We start from the raw sequence: 24287 nt of genomic DNA on the forward strand, positions 1-24287 counted from the left end.
ATATGTATAAGACTGTTTATATATATATATATATATATATAACAGTCGTTGGCCCAATTTAAAGTTTTTCTCTACTAATGTTCAACAGCGTAGCCTGTAATTCTGAATTTAACCCAGGGGACAAAAGAACTCCTGGATAAAGTATTGGGAGAAATTCGCCTTCGTGAAGAACTTTTTGATGAATCTGAAACTAAGCAACATTTGCGTTGCAAGGAGAAGAAAACCACGGAAAACTCACATGGATAGTTCGACGGTTTGGGACTCTAATTCTTGATTCGCCTAGCACGTAGGATATTTTACGTCAGCACTGCGGTCGGTACGAGTTGGGTGCGGAGTCATGGCTCTTTGATTCGCCTAGCATGGAAGATATTTTACGTCAGCACTGCGGTCGGTGCGAGTTGGGTGCGGAATCATGGCTCTAAGTAGAGAGTTCACTAAGTGTCAAGTTTTTCGATCCACCTTTCTTAATTCAGCATTTAAACGATTAAGAAAGTATACTGAACAGCCATCAGAGTGCGCTTGCTGTCAATAAGTACGAAATAATGAAGGTTGTTCAATAAAAGAGTAGTCTTAATAATATCAATCTTCTCTTCCCCCCCCCCTTTTAAAATAAATAAATATAAACTTACGAAATTTTCGAAAATTTATTGCTTGAAAGCAATTATTAAAAGACAGAATTCTAAGGGGAAACAGCTTTGAAATCATAAACTTCATAAATAAAAAGAACGCTAGATATAACCCTATCTCTGAACATTTAATTAATGTTGTCATCTTAAAGCGATACTCATTTTTTTATTTGTCTCTGCTAATATACATTTGCATAAACTTTAGTTCATGAGCTAGTATTTAATTCTTCATAATTAAATAGCTGCTTTTAAAAGTTCTGTTCCCAAATCAAATAATAGTACCAATTGATACAAATTCAATTAACTAAGCCATTGTACTCATATTTAATTAATTATTTTGATACTCAAAAAGTAGTCTAAACCAAGCATTTTTTTAATTAGAGAATAATGGACTGTATTTTTTATTTTGCAATGTTGCGTAAATTTGTATTAAAATCAATTCTAAGCAAATTAAATCCAGTTTTTTCTTCATCTACTTCTTAATTATTCATAAGTATGATTTTTTTTTGTTCTTTTTTTAATTTTTTTTTCTTACAAATTGAAATTTGAAGAGTAAATATCACATGGGGGACCAGTCTATTCATATGCTCGCGTCAAAACAATCACACTGTAAGAAAGTTTGAAGCGTATAGAGTAATAGCATCGTTCAAATTTGATGTAAACTTATTATGGGCAAAGTTGAACGACATTATTTTAATTATTAATTTCGATTTAACTATACTATGAATCAACTTGAAAATAAACATGATTCAATTTAACACCCCATTAATGTTTCAAAAAAATCGATTTCTTTCTTTTTAACCATTTGATGCTCCTCAAACTATTGTATCAATATATTTTGCGTTGGCTTTATAAATACCATATTTAAAAGCACTATTTTTGCGGATATAATCGTGTGAGCTGATAACGAGATTATATCCTTGCGATATTATTTTTTTTCTACCTTATTTGATATTTTATTATTTATTGTTTTCAGTTTTTATTATTTTTTCTTCTTTTCTTTAAGATTTTTTTTCTTTTTCATTTCTTTCTTGTTTTCTATAAATTTTCATATAAGTTGATTCCCATAAGCTCATTATGCATTTTACAATCACTATTAAAATTTAAATTTCTTTTGCATTTAGATATTTTTAGTGTGTATTTTATTTGAAATAGAGTATTTATATTATTATTAAACTTAAAATAGTAAAATTTACATAAGGATATTTTACCTAATATGGAACAAAACTTACTAGATAATCCAATATCAAAAAGATTACCTAAAAAACCAATAAGTTACGAAGAAAATTAGAGTCACATTTTTATCCAGACATAAATCAATGCTGTATGTTGCATTAAACCTTTCTCAATAGCATCGATTTATTTAATCTACTATCCACCTGTTCTCATAAATCTATCAAATAACTTTTTTTTCCTTCATGAATTATTCAAAAAGGACGAAAATGTCTAAATTTGTATAAATTAGTGCTTTGTTTTATTTAAGCAGAGATGAAAACTGTAATAATGATTGTTTGTAATTAAATGCATTCTTAATAATAGTTGTGGGCCGAAATTCCTTTTCCCATGTCTATTTCTTTTCGTGTTTCTTCTAAAAAAAACAATTTTTGTTTCGCTTTAGGCATTGTAAACTTAATAAAAGAGACGTGTCCACATATCATCCTTTTTATTTCGATGTATAATAGTTTCTAAACTTTTTTTCCCCTTGTGTTTCTTTCTCTTTAAAAGATATATTTTTATTTACCTCTGAGTAGTGTACATTTTATAAATATAACATCTCGATCAAAGTATTATCCGCAACAAAAATAGATATACAATCTCATGTTTTTATATTATCTTTACGTGTTTGCACTCTTTCTTAAATTGGAGCTGTAGTAGATGCTAATTTTTCTTCTGGAATGAACCCTTAAGTGTCTCAAGAAATTAAATGGGAAAATGTTTCCTTTTCATTTTTAATTCTGACACAGATCAATTGATTTCAAAAATGTTAAGGGGGCATAAAATTTGCATATTTCTCTAAAATACGTATAAGAAACTCTGACTCTGAGAAATATTTATAAATCTGTACTCTTAATTTCCTAAATATATAATAGCCCATATATCTAGTCAATACTACCTTGTTAGAAAACTTAGAGCACGTTGAATCATAATATTGCTCATAATTGCTGTAGTTTTATTATAGTGATGAACTGAATCATAATAATGCACTTAATAAACTTGATTACTTCAATTCTACGATTCAACTTGAATCGATAAATCATTTGATCTTACGCTTTATTATGTTTGGGGCAAATTTGCATCCTATTATGGTTCAGACTCTGATATAATAATCAACGTTAAATAAATTTTCTGAGATAATGGGGCCTAAATTTTTCTTTAAAAGAAAAAAAAAGACTACAGGTATATTTTTTTCTGCTGTCTCTTTTTTTATTTACCTCTGTGTAATGTACGTTTTATAGATATAATGGCTCCTTTGAAGTATTAGCCACTACAAAAACTATTGAGCAATTACATGTTTTTGCATGATCAGTTCGTGGTTCTTAAATGATATAGATATTCATGATAAGTTTCAATTCCAGAATAAAGTCTTGAATATCTCAAGAGAAAACACCAAATGGGAAAATGTTTGCTCTTCATTTCCATTTCATTCACAGCTCATTTAGTTCAAGCAATATTCAGGAGGCGTACATTTTCTATATATGTCTGAAATATTTTAAATCCATGCTTTGAATGTCTAATCATCTATCAGTCTTTACTCTAAATGTCTATTAGTTTATACTCTAAAAGTCTAAAACTCTCGAAGTTAATATCTAGTGACAATAATACCCTGTTAGGAATTTTACAACACGTTGAACTATAATATCAATCAAAATTGCTGCAATCTTAATATAGTGCTCTATTAAACCATCATAATGTCCTTATTGAACTTGGTTACACGATACTATAGTTCAAATTAAATTGAAAAATTGTTCAATTTAGTACTTTATTAAATTTGAAGTGAAGTTTTATGGGTCAACGTTTGATATTATGCAAAATCTCTGAGACGATAGTATTTTCTCCATCATTTGAGGTTTAGGCGAAATATTTTTCCAGTGGCAGTGAACTAAAATACAAATTTATATGAAGTAAAACAAATTATGACATTTACCAGAACTTAAGAATGCAATCATTAGCCTAATTAATATTTCCTATAACTTTTTTAATCATTTTTAAGTAGTGGTAGACCAATAATTTTTATTTTAATACACCACATTTAATATAAATACATTGCCTGTGTTATCACAAAGAAAAAATATTTTACGGAACAACGGAAATTCCGTAGTTTCTGGAGGATATGAACGATGGAGCCTAAATTTTTCTTCCGGACAAAAGAAAAATCACAAGTGTACTTTTTCCTTCTATCTCTTTTTCTTCAAAAGATTTATTTTTATTTACATCTATATAACGTACGTTAAGTATGATATCTCCATAAAATGTTAACCACAGCACAAATAGCTGGGCTATTACAAGTATTTGTATGATCTTTTCGTATTTGCACTATTTCTTATGTGAGAGAGATATTAGATGTAAGTTTCCCTTCTGGAATAGACCCTTTGAGTGTCTCAAGAGATGACACCAAATGGGAAAATGTTTCCTCTTCATTTCTAGTATCCTACACAGCTCATTTAGTGCGAACAATGTTAAGGAGGAAAGAGGTTGACTACTTTCTGATCAAAATCAATTATTGTTCATTTGATGCATCGGCTCTGATGAAGAAAAAAAAGAGCTATATTTTTTCCTCTGGTACTTTTATCTTTTCTGCTTCTTATTCTCATTTAATATTTATCAAGAATAATTGTAAATTGTCAATTATTGCTCATTTAACGCATTGCGTTTCTTTAATTAAGAACAATATTTATTTATACTTTTCATATTTTCTACTTATAAATTCTAATTAATATTTATCGAAATTGATTGTAAATAATGAATTATTGTCTGTTTGATGCATCAGTTTTGATGAGAAAAAGCTATACTCTTTTACTGGTACATTTTATCTTTTCTACTTACTATTCTCATTTAATATTTCTAAAGAACAATCAAAATAAATTTAATTATTGCTTATATAAAACATTGCTTTTCTTGAATTAGCAACAATATTTATTTATACTTTTCATATTTTCTACTTATGAATTCAATTATATATTTTTCGAAATTGATTGTAAATAATTAATTATTATCTACTTTATTATTATGTCAATTATTATTATAATATGATGTATCAGTTCTGAGAAGAAAATAGCTATATTTTTTCCCTGTTGCTTTTTATCTTTTCTGCTTACTATTTTCATTTAATATTTATCAAGGATAATCACAAATAGTCAATTGTTGTCCTTTTAATAATTTTTGCTCTTTAATTAAGAGCAATATTCATACTTTTCCTATTTTCTGCTTATAAATTCGTTTCAATATTTCTCGAAATTAATTGTTAAATAATCAATTATTTTTCATTTGATGCAACAGTTCTGATGAAAAAGAAGAACTATATTTTTGATCTGGTATTTTTTATCTATTCTGCTTATTATTCCTATTTCATATTTATCAAGAATAATAGTAAAGAGTCAGATATTGCTCATTTAAAGCATTGCTTCTCTTTAATTGAGAACAATATTTATTTGTGCTTTTCATATTTTCTACTTATAAATTCGATTTAATGTTTATTGAAATTGATTGTAAATAACCGATTTTTGTTTGTTTGATGCATCAATTTTTTGAAAAAAAAAGCTTGATAATTTCTCTGGTATTTTTCATCTTTTCTACTTACTATTTTCATTTAATACTTAGCAAGAATAATTGAAAATAAATTCAATTATTGCATATCTAAAACATTATTGATCTTTAATTAAAAACAATATTTATCTGTACTTTTCATATTTTCTACTTACAAATTCGATCCAATATTTACCGAAATTGATTGCAAGTAATCAATTATTATCTACTTTATTATTATATCAATTATTATAATCATTTGATGCAGCGTTTCTGAGGAAAAAGAGCTATATTTTTTCTCTGTTACTTTTTTTCCCTTTTCTACTTACTATTCCCATTTAATATTTATCATATCAAGAATAATCGGAAATAGTCAATTATTGCTAAGTTAAAGTATTGATGCTCTTTAACTAGAAATAATTTATTTATACTTTTCATTCTTTCTACTTTTAGATCCGATTCAATATTTATCGAAATTGAATGTTAATAATCAATTATTGTTCCTACTAGGCATCGATTCTGATATTTAAAAAAAACTATATTTTTTATCTGGTGCTTTTTATATTTTCTACTTATTATTCCGTTTTATATTCATTAAGAATAATCGCAATCAGTTAATTATTGCTCATTTAAAACATTGCTACTGTAAAATTAAGAACAATTTTTATTTATAGTTTTGATATTTTCTACTTATGAATTCGATTCAATATTTAACGAAACATTCGAAATTTATTGTAAATAATCAATTATTGTTCATTGAATGCATCGGTTCTAATAAAAAAGGGAACTATATTTTTTTCCTTAGTGCTTTTGATTCTTTCCCCTTATTATTCACATGTAATATTTATAAGGAATAATATCAATTAGTAAATTATTGCACTTTTAAAGCAAAGCTGCTGTTAAATTAAGAACAATATATTTTTCCTTCTACTTTTCACATTTTCTATTTATAAATTGCGTTCAATATTTATTAAATATTTAATTACTTAAAATAATGATTTTAAATAATTAATTATTTGTTCATTTGATTCATCAGTTCTGATTTAAAGAAGACTCTATTCTCGTTTAACTTTATCTTGCACATTTGTGACTATGTAAGAAAATTTAATGATGCACAAATAATTTTGAAATCGTCTGAAGATAGTAATACATTTCAAGACCATAAAATTTTGCATTTAAATAGTTATTATTATTTAAAAAATAGGTTAATTTATTTCTGATACACTGATTAAGAAAATTGCACTGAGATACACCGAGAAACACTGATTAAGCCAAATGACACTCAAATATTTCATTGGAATTGTAAATAAAACAAAACAGTATTAAAAATGTATGATGGTTACATAACTTAGTAAGCATGCTTTTGTATATGTTTAAAACAGAAAATTTTTTCTCTTACACGTTAAAATTTCTGGTGACTATTTAAAAAAATTAAGTTTAAAGGACGAATTACAGTTACCACATAATTACTATTAATTATCAGTACGTTATCCATTGTATAGTGACTAATTAAAAGTAAGCTATTAATAGTAAAACTTAAATTGATAGCACTATTGCCATTATTTTATAGTTATCAATTTTAAATTAAATTTAAAATTGAATACTATAAAATAGTACACTGAGAAAAAGTATGGTCAATACTACCGGAAAAGGATAACATTTGCCATCTGACCCTATGGAAGCATCAAAAAGCAAAATTTTTTTTACCGAAGCGTTTAGGTAATGACTCTAAAATAAAATTAATAATACAATTTGTTCTTGCTGTCTTTTCTAAAGTCATTTGCTATTATACCAGCAAGCAAGCTTGGTGAAACCAAAATATTTATGGCTGACGGAGGGTGCGTATCTTGTTTTTTAGTGGCTCCATCTATTGACAAGAATACGACTCCAGCCACACACCAAACATCACAGCCCGTTTTTAAAGGGAGAACCCATTCTTACATCTATTCATTCATCCACAGATTATAATTTTGACCTGAATATTTAACCCTTGACACATTTAACGTGCTTCTGTCACCATTTAATACACAGGGATTCTTCGGTCAACGAGATTCGAGTTTCTGCCCTCACGAACACTATTCCAACGTCCAACCAACCAGGCTATCACGGCCATTCCACTTGTGTAAAAAACGCTAAGGGCAATGAATATTTTTTCTTACTTTTTCTTGTTTTACAGTGCAGCAATGGAGTCACTTTTAAAATTAAAAAATATATATATCACAAGCGATTTTTATTTATTGCAAAATTATAGCTTGTCCTTATAGTGTCCTTTTGCGCTATTTTCTTAATTAACATCAAAATGAACAAAACTTAACCTACAAGATTATGAAAAACTGTTACCAACTAATGACAGTTAAAAAATATTAGCATATTTTTTGCTACAAAGCGCAGCTTCATATGAAGTCAGAGCATTCGAGGAACAGCTTTAAGGATTCTACTAAAATCAGTTTAGAATAACAAAAATTTTATAATTATACCGCTTATATTCGTTGAATGTTTACTTATATTGCATTGGCTCATAACGAAGATATTACATTAATCTGAAAATTTAATTTGATGGTTACTTTAAGAACCATGGCTGTTTAGTGTACTTATTAAAACATCAAATATAATGCATCAAACTAATAAGCATGGTAATCATTTGCTTTCCCACATTTCCCTCCAGCCATTCTCTGCAATAACTGTGATCAACAGATGTTCTCGCCAGCCATCATCAATTCAAACACACTTGCCTTAAGATATTTATATGTCAAACAACTAAACACTCAGAAATGGTCAGAAGTAATCTTTATTTCATGCTTCCAATGCATACAATGTTACAATTAAATAAATATATCACAATATAGGATTCAGTTTTAATCTGAATAAATTTTATGTAGGCAGGCTAAAAGAATAATGAAAATTTAAGATGCCAATTTATAAAGTTTTTTCATTTCGGCTATTCACTATAAATAATTGCAGGTTCATTGGATTTTATTATATTCTTTCGCTGTCAGTTTTTTTTTCTTTTCCAAAATTAAGGTAAATTAGAGCTTTAATAGGTCAAATAGGTCCAAGTACAGCAATATTCTACAAATAGGACATATATGCCGTTCAAGTAATTTCACGTGGAACATATGTACTCCTGTGTTGTTTAGGTGATGATTTAGAATATATTGAAAAAGCGCTGGCACTATCGATTGGGGAAAAAACTACTCTAACTTCATATAATCACAGGAAGCCAATGGATCGTGTACTCCATTAAATTTCATACTTACTTACCCATTGGATCCGTTGGAAAACAGGTATGCTTCGGTAGGTTCGATATTTTTAACTGTATTTTCAGCTAAATATATTCAGCTTCTTTTGTTACATTTCAGAACGATTAAATCTAATTCAATAGAAATTAATACAGTGTTTCATAAATGCCATTGCCAAGTACTTAATGAAAGAAAAATCAATTAAAATCCTTGACCGATAAAAAATTTTCAACCAAGTTTATTTTTTAAACTTTTTTTCATTAAAAAAATATGAAAGAAAGAGAATTAAAAAGGTTGGTAAATACATTTATACATGGGTTTTTCAAATTATACAACTCCATCTGGCCAAATTTGTCATTTTTTTCCAATATTGAATCTACAAGACGCATCGCAGTAAAAAGTGAAAACGTATTCTGGTACTTAAGCGGACAGTGTTCTTTTTGTTTACAGTTTGAACTAATCTCGATTAAATACACTTTTATAACAATGTATATACACCAAATTGTAAACTTCAGCTATATTAAATTTGAAAAATGGCAACAAAGAAAAATTTTAAAACTCAAATATTCAGGTTGTAAAATTATGCATAACATTGTGTTTGACTTTATAGCGTGAAAAATGCTTTTATTTGTGTCTTGATAAACTTAGCTTTTAATTAGTACCCAACATGATTTAAAAAATTTGTGAATTAGAGAATAATTGCGTGTAACAAAAATGATTTTTATCAGACTCATTTAAAACTGAAATTTTGAAAATATGTAGAATAAGTTGCACGAGTACGACGTAGACATATAGAAGAAAGTGGTTGTTAAATCACTTTTAAAAAGTGCTCAATCGACTAATCATTTCACTTTAAAAATTATAACAAAATTTATCGTTGTTTTTACTTCTGTTTCAAACACTATGAATTTTATATATATCTATTCNCGTGAACTTTCACCGTATATATATATATCGTAATACACAAAAACACGAGAAAACAGGAAAAAAAATATCTTGTTCCAATAGCACTTGGACTTTACAAAAGTTACCTGACTAATGCGGTGGATAGATTTGTTGCTGAATAACTGTTTCATTTTAAGAATGAAGGCTTCGATCGGCAAAGATTTTTTTAAAAGTATCGTAATGCATCGTATAGAAAAAAGATGTCAATTGAAGCACATTTTGTTCCGGAAGAAAATAGTAAGAAAAAAAAAAGATAAAGAAACGAAATGTAATATTATTCCAAGAGCCTCTCGCCTCTTGTGAATTTTTTAAGACATATTATGATATTAAGGAAGCTGCTATTTTTTATGTCACTTTAAAAGTCTTTTATGATGTATTTTAGAGGCAAATATTTCTCACTCAAATAGAAAGATCCATTAAATATATTGTTCTTCAATATAAATGCTCTTCATAAAAGCCATTATTTTTTCAATTTTCTTATGGCTATTGTACTTGCAACAGCTATAAGAAAATTGAAAGGTTATGTTACATCCCATCGAATGCGTTTTAAAGCTAATGAAGTGTTTGAGAAAACTGCTAAGAACATGGCATGAAAAAGTCAAAAAATCTAATATGTCACCGTTTCATCTATAATATATATATATCTATATATGCAGGCTGCAGCAAAACAAAACTGCGACAAAATTAAAGTCATTACATCATAGAAGAGAAGTGTTAACTAATTTCGTTCTATTTAATTTGTGTGTTCATTTCTTTTTGTCTATCACTTTCATAATGAAATATTTTCTAACATATGTCGTAGTTTGCGTATTGGTTTTAGGTCTTTTTTAAAGTCTCAAGCAAAGGATTTTGAGTTGTTTCGTTTTCGAAATTTCAAAAAAAATCGAATTTTTTTAGTATTGCATATTTTGTTATCTTATACTATGGGGTATACATGGCGAAACTATATTGCCTGGAAAATGTGTGATATAGTTGAAAAACTCGATCATCGAACAAACCGTTACACGTTGTCGAGAGCATGAAGGCGGCACACACTGTATAAAAATCTCGAAACATTTCTGAATATATGGGGCAGCTAGTAATAGTTTCTGAGAAATCGAAGTTTAAATATATGAATTTTTTAAAATTCGACTTGTCAGAAGCTATTCTTCCAATTTCGCTCAAATTTTGTATTGTGCCAGGTAAAAACTACATACTTCAAAGTGGTGTAGAAAATTATATACCTTACAAACCAAAATTTGTTCGACTATTAGTAAATAAAATACCAAAAAATAATAAATATTTATTAAAATTCATTCTTTGCGTGGAATTATCTTGGAATAAATTAATTTTATTATTGTGTGCAAAAATTTTTCAATTCGCTTAAAAAAATTTCAACATATGACAAAACAGTAATATTAGCATTATGGGAACCAAATTTTGGATAATTCCCCTTGCCCAACTATGGGGATCATATTTCAAGGTTTCGACCATCCACTATATTTCGGGGGTCAGTAATCGGAATCCGTTGAAAAAAGTATATGTTTATTCAGAGAAATTACATTTTTGTGCCTTATTTCTTAACTTAAATTATCATCTGCTCTAGTTAATCAGCATATTTGAGATCACCCTATTGAACCATTAAGATTAAGTTCTACAAAGTGAAGATCAAAAGTTATTAAGAATTGGCTGTATTTTTTTTTTTTTAATTATTATTTTTTTTTTTTGTACACTGTACACAAAGTTTTGACAACAATTGCTTCAGTGGGTATGGGATAGATTAAAGTTACGAAAATTGCGGCCAATTCACCAATTAAATTTTTTTTATTAGTAAAGGTATACTCTTATTATTATTTATCATATGTTTCTTATTTCGAATAAATATATGTTAAAAATTACTAGTCTGTATTTTTTTTTTGCCGCACCCTTCGTCAAAATATCTCTTTTTTCTTCACAATCCAGAATCAAAACCTAAAAAAATTCAATTTCCTGTATTAAAAGAAAATGTATTTAGATTGAATTGTTTGATTGTTTAGCGCTTCTCAAGAATAATAATATTAAATTTTTTTTTCTCCTTTCAGGAAGTCTGGGTAGTTTGACTTCAATGAGGAGTTCCATTCAAAAGTATTATTTCCCCCTCTTTATTGCGTGATTATGACATTATTAATGAACTAAAATAAAATTAAAATGATATAAAACGAATTTTGTGCATTGTTCTTTGATATTGCATTCTATTTGCAACCCCATCTAGCGGCTCCAAAAAGCGTTTGAGGTCTCATGTTCCAATGTTATTTTTATAATTTTGTACGCGAACATTGTCTTCTTATTTTGGCACCATTTATACATAGTTTCGAGTGTAATATTTTACTTTTAACTCATTTATCTTCTTTAAAATTCATTTGCTTATCTTGTATTTATAACATATTACCTTAATATCTTCATTAAAATTTTATTTGTTTTTTCTCCCCATAAGAATCTGATTCCTTAACCATTGTTTGAAATTTCGCTTTGTTTAATTACTTTGTTTCTTGTGATAAATTAATGTTTTCAGAGGGTTACATTATCAGAAAAAAATGACATATTACAATGTCTTAACTACTTTGCTTTTAAAACTATATCCTCGGAAATTCTTGTTTTATTCCCCTACTAAAATACTTATTCAAGATATATAAGACAAAAACAACTTTTCAGATATGTTAAGAAAACATTCTTTTCTTCCTTTTATAATAATAATATAGCTTAGTTAAAAATAAGAAACTACGTCTTTAAAGCAGCAAAAAAGATTTTTTTTTAGTCGTGTTCAAGCGTTTATGACAGTTTTAACATTTTTATTATATCTATGCTAATAAATGTCTGGCTCACATGAAGAAATTTTTCTGGTTTATATTTTTTAACATCAATCCATGTTCTGCGTGAAAAAATATTTTTTCTTTTAGCTTGCTAAATTAATTTGAATAAATTAATTTATCATTTTAGCCTATCAGCTTTCCTCAGAAAAAAATAAGCATTAAAAAGAGATAATTTGCTTTTCCGTGGTATAGTATTTAATTCAAAAGATTTCTTAAAATGTTTAATTTATTACTTGCATGCATGATTTTAAGCTTCAAATTTTATTTAATTTTTTTATTTATTCAGAAAAAAATATTTCTATGTTTAGCTTTTTAATGTTTAAATAACTCTCTAATTTAAAACCAATTGCTATAGTGTCTTCAGTGAGCTATTATCCTATCTTATCGTTTTTATTTATCTTCAGTGAGCTTTTCTCTTTTCTTTTCCGTGAACTTTCACCGTGTGCTTCTTAAATAACTCAGAATGTGTATTTGGGATTATCTAGACAGTTTAAAAAGCATGTTGAATAAAATGGACTTAGCTCGAAATGCGTGTGAGCACATAATGTATAAAATAACATTTAGAGTAGTAACCAGACAATTATGGTGCTCAGAAATTAGCTTATGTTTGAAATGAATAAATCAGAGGTGTCACTTTGGAATAGAAAAAGTACTTTCAGTATAGAGTATAATCAGCTCTAGTAGCTATGTAGCACATGCAGTAATGTGTGATGCTTTCAACTATACTGTCTACCAGTTCCATAACCAATTTAATGTTTAAAAAAGTAGTTTCATCGGAAGTGCAAGCCGTTGTTCTTGCAAAGCAATTGCAAGCATGCCAGGGGTCCGAGGAGGATTGAGATCAACTATACGCCTTACTAAAGCATTCCAATAATGTTCGATAGGATTCAAGCCCGGTGATTGAGCTGCCCACTCCATGCGCTGAACAGTTTTCTGTTGAAGATAATCATTCAATATGCAAGCCCTGTGTGACGTTGTGTTATTGTAATGCAAAACGAAATCATATCTTATTTCACCAGCATAAGTGAACACATAAAAATCAGGGATATCAGGCCAGCACTCACCGTTTCACATAGAGACATGCAGGTCTGTGCGTCCACCCAGAAAGATAAATCCCAACACACAGAGATTGCCTTCGTGGTTTGCAAATTTCTTTCACGGATATTTGATTAATGATATCGGGTTGAAGGTTCTCTCCAGATCAAACAAATTTTACTATCGCTTTGGTAGCTAAACCTGTACTCATCTGGGAAGAGAACAGACCTCTATTGGTCTACCATCCAATAGACATATTAGTGCTCCTACCTCAAACATCTCCTTCTATGGAGTGACGAAAGTGCACGTCGATTGAACAAACTAAAATTCGTAACTTTTACGCACAGTAGACGTTGAAACCCATCTTCCGGGGACAGCACTAAGAGAGGATTTGAGCTGTCTCGGAGTTGCTGTTCCTTCGCGCGCATAATAATAAATATTAGTCATCAGCCCTCGTTGCTGCATTTGACCGCCCTTGGCGAAAACTTCTGGATGCTGAACTTGTGGTTAGAAATTGCTGCTTTAGTCCATATACCACAGGAAGCTCACATTTAGCCACTTCTATCTGGCTTTGTCCTGCCTTCAATCTTTCAGTAGATCTCCATTGCAATTCTTTCGCACAAATTGGCTACCTCGAATATTTTATTTGAGAAACACAGCAAAATTCGTAGGCATCCGCATACAATTTTATGCTTATAGATGATCACGTCATTCCATTGCAGAGCAACTAATTTACATATTACAGTTTAACTTAGCCTATCTTATTTGGCAACATATTCACATTTCATTGGGATTGGCTTACTTTAGGGAAGTTATCGTTATTTTTGTAATATTTCTTTAATTTATAGTAATCAGTGCATATTCAGCCACCCCAACCCCGAAGTCTTTCGCTTTGACTCATAATCATTATACTTATTGTTTACAAACGTAACTACTAAATATTTTAACGAAATATTACGAAAGTAACTACGAAGCAGTTAGGTTGAAAGTTGGATTGAAAAGGCGCATTTTTCACTGTATCCATTTTCTTAGATACGCATTTTGAGCCTCGGCAATTTCTTTAATCACGCATTTTGAGTTTTGCCCATTTTCTTAAACACGAGTTTTGAGCTACGACCATTTTCTTAAGCACGCACTTTTAGCTGTGCAAATTTTCTTAAATACACGTTTTGAGATATATCCTTAATTAAATTCTCTACGACGATATGCTTCTTACTAAAATTAATCTTATCCTGCACTGGAAAATACTTTCTCCAACAATATCATTTCACAGTTTGCTTTTATTGCAAGGATAGTTCACAAATGTCTTGACAATTGGGAAGTAAACCTTCTTTGCCACTAGCATTGCTCTTAAGGTTTAAAATATTTTTCAGGTAATATTCAATGCTTATAATATGCACTTCAAAACAATTTGCGCTATTAGAATTTTCATTCTAAAATTACGGTAAAATAACCAACCCCAGTCAGTTCATTCAATTTACAGTAAAGTTTACACTTTTCTTTACCTTTACGGATTTGAAACCTGATGTGAAAAACACAAATACAAATCTGCACAGTTTTGTAATCATTTACAACTAACATGGTTTTAAAACCGAAAAAAGGAAATTTAACTGGACATTGGAGTTAAGCTTTTCGTTAGGTAGTAGACATTTAAATTATGTAATGGTTGCGATGTAGTTTGCCAATTGATTCAAAGTATGCGGTTTAATAAGATTTGGTGCCGCCTATCATAAGCGATAAAAATATAGATATTTTTTTTTGTATTGATTATGGTGATCACATTTTTGTGCGAATGATATTTTCGTCATCCAATTATCCAGGGATGCTAAGTGGAGAGAACAGAACATTGGAAACTCTTCATAAGTTAAAGGAATGGAAGAAATATTGTCCATATACATACGTATATTATCTGTATATGCATACGCTGGTAATTGAATCTCCGTTCAACCGGTCATGAGATTGACATATTAGCCCACTCGGCTATAGTATGAATTTAGCTGCAAGAATTTAAGTGACTCCATAACTTGGGCCTGGCTTGTGCTGATAAAATTCTAGTTAACCATATTAGGTGAAAACGGTCAATAAATTATTTTTGAGCTGCAATGGCTCAGGGGATAGAGCGTTTGCCTTCCAATGAGGTAACCAGGTTTGAATCCCAGCGATGGCTGGTCGATACGAATTCCGCATCCGGCTTGCGCCTGCCGCACTTCTGAACTGAAAGATATTCAATGGCAAGCGGATCATGGGGTTAGATCCCCTTGCTGTCAAGGTAACCATGGAAGGTTCTCGTGGTCTTCCTCTCCATGAAACATAAATGTGAGTTCGCTGTATCAAAAAGTCCTCCATGAAGGCAAATTTCCCCAATACTCGATCAAGGAGTTCCTTTGTCTTCTGGATTGGGTTCAAAATTACCAGGCTATGGAGTTAAACATTAGTAGTCGTAAACCCAAAATTGGGTCGGCTGTTCAAACATGGTTATAATATAAAATAAAAAATAAAAAATTTCTCACAGTTAACAGCTTCAATACAATCTTTTTATTGTTATTTTGCTGTTTTGGTTCAATATGGTAAATTAATAATTACATAAATTGTTATAATTATATAAATTATACATATTGAAAAAAGGTTAACCTTCTTCCGAGTAATTTCTAAATGTGTAGAAATAATGAATTCATAAATAAAAAAACACTTTGGCATCCATGGGGCGGAAAATGCTATCTATAAATTAATAATTAACAAAAACTAGAAGTCAAGTATTGAGAGAGATTTTAAATTTAATTAATTAAGTGATAAAAGTAACTTATTAACCAAAGTGTAATATAATAACCAAGTATTTTATTGAAATAATTTATTAATCATATTATATTTTTTAAATAAAAAAGCATAAAACAGAATTCAAAATGCTGCAGAATGTAAAGTTAAGTTATTTAATTTAATACATTTTAAAAACATAGCTAAGAGCATCTTGAAATTAAAATGCACAATAAGCAAAAATGTAATTCAAGGAGCAGTAAGTGGTTTTTTATTTAGAGCTGAAACTTTCCATTTCATTAAAATCAACATTTTTAAACAAAAAACTTTGGTTAAGAAAAATGTTTTTAGAACGCTTATTTAATTACCAACCTAAATTCTCTTTTAAAAAGATATTCCGAGAAAACCACCAATATGGATAAGTTAATAAATTTTTTATAGTATTTTAAGAGGTAAATTAATTTTAAAAACTCGAAATACCTTTCAGCAATCCTCGGAATTTCTGAAAGCTATTAACGTGACTTTTAAACTAGTTGAGATGCAAAAATAAAATATTTAAAATACTGAAACTAACGCATTTTACATCAAAACATGTTTAAAGATCTCCAAAAAAAATTGTTCGATCCTATTTTGTTTATTTCAGCCATTAAAACTAATGTATTTTTCAGCTATAAAGATCAATAGTGTATGCTTCATTTATAATAATTAAGCGCTTATTAATCTCTATATATATATTTCTCTTATGTGGTTCCATAAAATCTGGAATTTTTCTATTTATTAGCCACAATATAGTTATCATTCATTTGTTAAATTGGCTTAAGTAATAATTTAAATAGTATTTAAAAATAGTTATATGTTAAGTATTTATTTAGATATATTTTGTTAGGTTCCAATATACAAAAATTTAGGGAGAGTTGAATAGTTATTTATAAGTTTAATATTTACACCGAAGAGCCAATACATTATAACCACCCTCCATCTATAACAATGGGCTCGTCCAGGTTTTCATGGTTTCTCGCCCAGGAACAATGTTTTCATGGGGCACATTAGGACCCATAATCCTCATAGAACAATCCCTGACGTCTGTAAGCTACTTGAACATAGTTGCAGACCAGGTTCACCCATTCATGGCAACAGTTTTTCCTGCGGGGGATGGTGTTTACCAACAGGATAATGCACCATGTCATAAGGGTCGAATCGTCATGGATTGGTTCGAGGAACATTCCAGTGACTTTCAAGTCATGTCTTGGCCCCCAAATTCACCTGATCTTAATCCAATAGAGCATTTGTGGTCGTACTTAAAAAACCAAATTCATGCTGCCACGCTAACCCCTCGCAATGTGAGGGAATTGCAGGACCAGTTGGTGAGCTCTTGGTACCAGATACCTCAGACTACCTATCAGCACCTGGTGGAATCAATGTCATGGCGGGTGCTAGCAGTTTTGAGGGCTAAAGGTTGTCCTACATGCTATTAGCAGGGTGGTCATAATGTAATGGCTCCTCGTTGTATTTTGAATATATTGTATTTTTAAGGAAGTAAAACATAATTGCGAAGTGATTATTCAATTTTATTTTTGATCCTTTCTAAAGTGGCTGTAGGAAACAATGACAGTCTTGTGGTGACACATACTGTCATATCAATTAGTAGTGACGCAGCTTGAAATTTTTGAGAATTTTGAAAATTTGCTGCCGGACATATTTTAAATTATTACTAAAATTCAATACCGTGAGCATCTCTTAAAAAAAATATTAAAATTGAAATCAAAGTACCGGGCTGTTGCCCATGCAAGGCCGCGGGACGGTGAAAAAATTTGGTTAATAATTGTTGAAAATCAATTAACGTGTTAAGATTGGAGGATAGATTGAGGAATCAAACTATTTAAATACAATTGCGCTGTGCTTTCGGCTTGGTTACCATTGAAGTTTATAATTGTAGAAGATAATTTTGAAAGGTAACCAGGCTGGTCGCCAAAGGTGGCTACTTTATTTATATTACTAATAGCAGTTAGCTAAGTAATTTCAAGATTTTATGAAATTATGTATAAATAAATAATTTCTTTTACAATTATAGGATTTTTAAATAGTAGAATGACATTACAAAATAAAATTTATCGTACAATATTTTTCGAAATTAAATTTCCTAAATTTAGGCGAGTTTGATTGCTTAGGGTGTTGTATTAAAAAACAGATACTTTAAACCATATGCTTCTCCTCCATTAAAAAAAATTATCATTAAATTGCATTTTGAAAAATAATACAAAATAGTTGTCGATAATTTTTAAAATAATACTGGCGGAGCATGATTGAAAAAGAATAGCGTCTGCACAAACCAAAATACTTTAAAATAGTTGAATAAAGCCAGCTAGGAGGATAAAACCAGTCCTCTAAGTTTTGAATAAACTGCATCAGCCATTTACAGGAAATCTCATTTTATTTTATTTTATTAGCCTCGTTCAACAGCCGAACATCATCTGGGTTTACGACTACTAATTTTCAACTCCGTAGCCTTGTAATTTTGAACCCCAAACCAAAAGGCAAGAGAACTCCTCGATCAAGTATTGAGAGTATATTATATACAATATTTGGATCAAGTTCATAGAGGACTTTTCAATGGAACTAATCCGCATTTGCGTTACATGGAGAGAGAAACCACGAAAACCTCCCTCGGTTAACCTGAAAGGAAGGAGACTTTGACCCATGATACGTCTATTTTTATTATTATTATATATCAGTACTGTGGTCGGTGCGAGCCGGGTGCAGAATTAATATCGACCAGGCGTCTATGGGATTCGAACCCAATTCACCTCATATGAAGGTGAACGCTCTATCTCCTGAGTCCCCCACTGCTCTTGAAATCATATTTAACTTATCTGAAACGACAAACTATTATGACCACTTACGCAATAACACGTTGAGTCACTTTTAGCCATCAAAATAGCTGCAACTCACCTTGGCATAGATGCTTTAAGTTCTTGGCAGGTAACTGGAAACAAGTTGCACATAATGTCTAAGCAGGGGTCACGCAACGTTGTATACAACCATTCCATTCGCTTAAGAGTCTTTAAGATGTAGCGAATTAGGCAAAAAGTGAAATTAAAATTACCAATCTCCTGACGTAGCTATTGTGACCATATTTTCCAAATTGCAATTCTTTGCACCATTAAAATTGAAAATTAGCCTGCCATCACGCGATTTATTCAATAAAATAATTGATCATCTTAAAATAATCCATAAATTGCAAAATCCTAAAATTTGCTTTCATTATTTTCCTAACAGAACAACACCATTATATTGTGAAACATACATAATTTTTATTCAAAAATCAATTATTTTTATTCACGAATAACTTTTATTCAAAAATTGCTACCATTTTTCATGTAACTCGTTTATTCAACAAAATAATTGCTCGTGAAAGAAGGTTTTACTAGCAAATATTTTGATAGAAAATGTCCTCCTCTTGTCAACATGCTCCTTCTTTTACCGTATAATATTAAGCAAACAAACTTTCTACATCGTAGAAGACATCATAAACAAAATATTTATTGTGCTTAGAAATTCTTCTTAAGCATATAATAAACAAAGAACATATTCTCCATTTTAACAAATGCTGCATTACCTCATTTAATGACATGAAATCAGCTTTCAACATTCATAAAACTACCAACCTTTCAATTAGCAGAAATATTCTCGTTAGCTCTTCATATAACCAGTTAGCAGTGATATAAAACAAAAATGTCATTTACACAAGAAGTAATTTTGATCATCTAACATTCTTTTCAAGATGAGATGAGAAACGAAACAAAAGCAGCTTTCAAAACCCATTAAAACTTCTAAGGAAGTATAATTAAAGACAGAATTACAAAAGAAGTAACTAAGTTACTCGTTGCTTAGAAGTTTTACTCTAAAACAGAAAAGCACGTTTTGGGAGATGATGGATGCAGTTGCTATGCAACAGATAAAATGCTATTTCATGTCATGATTTCAACATAAGAGCATACAATTTGAAAATAGGTTTCGTCATAATGGTATATATATTTCGCAGTATCAAGCACATATATTCTCATTTACAATTTGAAATTGCAAAGTAATTACTTTGATAATTGCGTTGCTTTGAAATTTTTACTAATGAAATGTCATCTTTAAAATTCCTTAAAGAATATTACTGGCATTTTAAATTCCAAATAATTAAGGAAGCTAACAATTTTTGCAAAAATATTCTGATAGCGTAAAGCATCATTGTGTTGTGAAAATGAATTATTATAAGCCAAATATACTGAAAATGAATGTATTATTGACAGAAACACTAACTTTCCACATATTTAAAGCAGTAAAGATAATGAAATTATTAAAGATGTCTTAATTGGGTTGCGAAATTAAATGGTTCTAAACATGTGCAGCTGCCCGTGGTAACGAAATGAAAGGTGCCAGTAACTAATTCATGTTATAAAAAAGGCGAACAAAAATTCAGAAACAAATAAGAAGGCAGGAAAACATACATTAGCATTAAAAATACAACATCATTAACATACAACAGCATTAAAAATACATGATAAAATAATCTATGTAATATCTCATTAGGGGAAAAAATTGAATTCGGGAAAATTAGAATTTAAATTTTTAAATAATTTTGAGTATACGTTTTGTAATTAAGTAATAACAAATTAATTAATATTTATTATACTTACAAATAAATGTGTAAACATAGTAAAAAAAATTAAAATAAATATAATATTAAGTTTCATGATTGCGTAAGCTTTTGTATACTGATATTTTAAGAAGATCGTCTCAATAAATATCTGGCATGCTAAAAAAATAAACACTTAGCATATTCCTTTCCTTAAAACAAATCAATTTCTTAAATTTGTATAAGAAAAGAATTTATTCTGATGATTAATCTTTTTTTAATACTAAATAAAATGTTTAAATCATGTTAAAAAAAATTATTATCCATTTATTAATATTTTGATTACTAATACGAAGACAATAATCCAAGAAATGATAAAAGAAACAAATATTTATACTCTCTTTATGTTGATCATCAGTTCAAGTTGACCGCAAAAACAATAAACCACAAGTAGTCACCTTACACAGGTTTCATTTTACCTTATACGGTGGCAAATTGATCCCTATTATCGCGCAAATAAAAGCTTCATATGGTCAACTCGAGCTGAAAGATAACTAAATTTAACATCATCGAATTGTGATAAATTTACGGTTTTTAATTTAGCGTTTTGATGGTTCATCTTTTGGAACCAATTCTCTAAAAGTGTTCCAAATGCCCATAGCTATGCACTTAAAAAATTAACGCTATACTTTATCATTTTGCTTCGTATTAAGAAGATGTTTGATAAAACAGAAAAGTTGTTCGAAATACTGCAGAAATTCATAATTTGAAGCGTAATTTAAAATGATTTATTAAAAGCATAATTCTTAACATCGTAATAATGAAGAGTAGGTAACTAAACTCAATCAGTAGGTAATCAAATATTAACTCACCAAAATTACATGTTTCATTCAAGCCAAGGTCATGAATATGTTATTTAGTGATGCGCATTACTTTCTCTAGAACTTCTGAGTTGGATCGTAAAATGAAGGTTTTATAGATCCCTTTATGTCTCTTGATTTTGAAATGGGTTTCACTAATATAATGAAATCTTTCCCTAATTTGCTGAAAAATTATAAATAAAATTAATGCAAACATTCATTTTGATGTTTAAAAAAATGGCGTTTTTAATCACTACTGAGAATTACTTTATTTAGAATCATTAACCCTTTCAAGCAAATTTTTAATGAAATACATTCTTCATACTTTTTTAATTATTTTCTATTAGTTTAGGACAAAATATGTAAGAATATCATATTTACAATTTTAATAATTTATAGTTATGAAATACAGCCAGAAGCACAGGTATCTGTTTCTGCTTTAAAGGTAAATTCTTCTAAACACAGCTCACTTCCAAACAATAATTTTTCAAATTTCACTTATTTACATCAAATAGAAACAGTTATTCTTCGTTGAAATTTCATTAATTTTCAAAATCAATTATTGATAAATTTTTGAACTTGAATGAAAAAATAATTTTTCAAATTACTTTTTGTTTTGGATTTTATATTTTAGTACAAATACTAAATATACTCCGATAATTTAACAGATTTTTTTAGTAAATTATAGACTTTTATTTCTTTATTTCAAATTACCAAACTACATTTTTACTCGAAATTAAAACGTCAGCAAAAAATATATATAAAATTGACCACGTTGTCCTACCTACTTTAAATGGTCAAGTTAACACGTAAATGGAGTTTTATAATTCCATTATGTCTCTAAAGTCATTAGTCAGCTTTATTCATTTATTGAAATCTTCTCCATATTTGTTATAAAAAATTGCAAACCTAATCAAAAAAAGTAATTCACATTTCCGTTTTAGTAGCTATAAAAATAGCACTTTTATTCAGCCATTTAGTTTCTCTAGAATTGCTAACATAAATCGCAAAATGGAGTAAAATAGATCCCATCATAACTTTTGATTTTTAAAATGGCTTTATTAACTTATTGCATTCTTCTTCACTTTCACTATAGAAAATTGTAAGGGTTATCAAATAATTATAACATTTTTTTGTAGCTTTTAAAATAACGATTGTGTTAAATGCACCAAAACCACTAAAGTAACTATGTAAATATTTAATTTATTTTGCACAGTTTCCATAAAACTTATAATTTTATTGTTACAGTATACTAGTCAGAAATCCAAATCTTCAGTGGGACTACACTGTTAGATATATCACTGAGGAAATGGTCAAATAACAATTTTCTCTATTTAATTTTAATTTACCATATTCAAACAAAAACAGTTAATAAACCATAAAAAAGATGGTCTTCAAGCTGTTTATTTACTGCTTTCTCCTAATACGGGAAAACAACCAGAATTTTTTTGCACAAACTTGGATCAACTAATGAATTCGCTTAATGGCTTGCAGATGGCTACATACAGTAGCCGAGAGATCTAATCTGTCAATCTAATGACCTAGAGTCCCAGTGTTTACACCACAATGTTTACTCCATTCCCTTCAACACATAAAAAATTTCCAGTGTCCAGCACTCCCCAGATTGTGACCCTGGACTATAAGAGTACAATATTCTCTTCCACGCATGGATGGAAGCTCTATAAAACTGCTTAACACAAAAACGTTTAGTATTTTCTGTCTTTTACGATAGGTAAAACAACCAGATAAACTAATTAAACCGCATTCAATGGTTCATTTGATAAAACACAACTCTACCACAAGCTAACACCAATGTCCGTAATGTCCAAATAAAAAGCCTAGTTCCACTCTCCAGTTAAATTTCTATTTTATGATTTTGAAGCCATTTTATCTGTAAATGATTAAAATACCGTACAGGTTTGTATTCAAGGTTTATTAACAATACTAGTTGTAAACGATTTCAAAACCATTAAGGTGAAAATGTTCTTATCCACAAACGTTACGGTTAATTGGATGTACATATTGCTGCCTGTTATTTTACTGTAATTTTAGACTGAAAATTCTGACAGTGTTGGCAAAAGGTTTCTCGAAATATATTCCTTCATATTTTCCTAACAAACAACAAAAATATTTATTTAATACCACAATCCATTTTCAGCGGTATATTCGAAATAAGATAATGTTGTTTACTATTTTTTATTGTTTATAAACTACGAGTGTGATGTATTGTTTATTAATAATCCACTAAAGTAAATAGAAAACTGTTCACCAAGTTTAAATTGATTTACTAAATTTTTTCCGTTTTCATCCCCATGAGAGAATGAATTCTTGTACCTAGATCAGACTCAAAAAGCTTTTATGTCCATTTCTTTTTTCGAAAGATTACTTTTATATATAACGAAAAAATAGATTTCTCTTTTCTTCATCAAACGGCTAAAGTTTTCGAAAAAAGCTAGAGATATTTTTTTCATTTTGAACACAGACTTATCTTGTTGTTTTCCTCGCAGAAATCTTTTGAAAAACAAAAGTCGAAGCACAACTTTTAGATCAATAAGTCTTTTAGATGAATCTAATATATTATACTAAATTTGTAAAATATATAACTATAAAAATGACTTCTTTAACATGTTTTTAAA

Source organism: Parasteatoda tepidariorum, chromosome X1, assembly GCF_043381705.1.
Source record: "Parasteatoda tepidariorum isolate YZ-2023 chromosome X1, CAS_Ptep_4.0, whole genome shotgun sequence".
In the NCBI taxonomy this organism is placed as follows: Eukaryota; Metazoa; Arthropoda; class Arachnida; order Araneae; family Theridiidae; genus Parasteatoda; species Parasteatoda tepidariorum.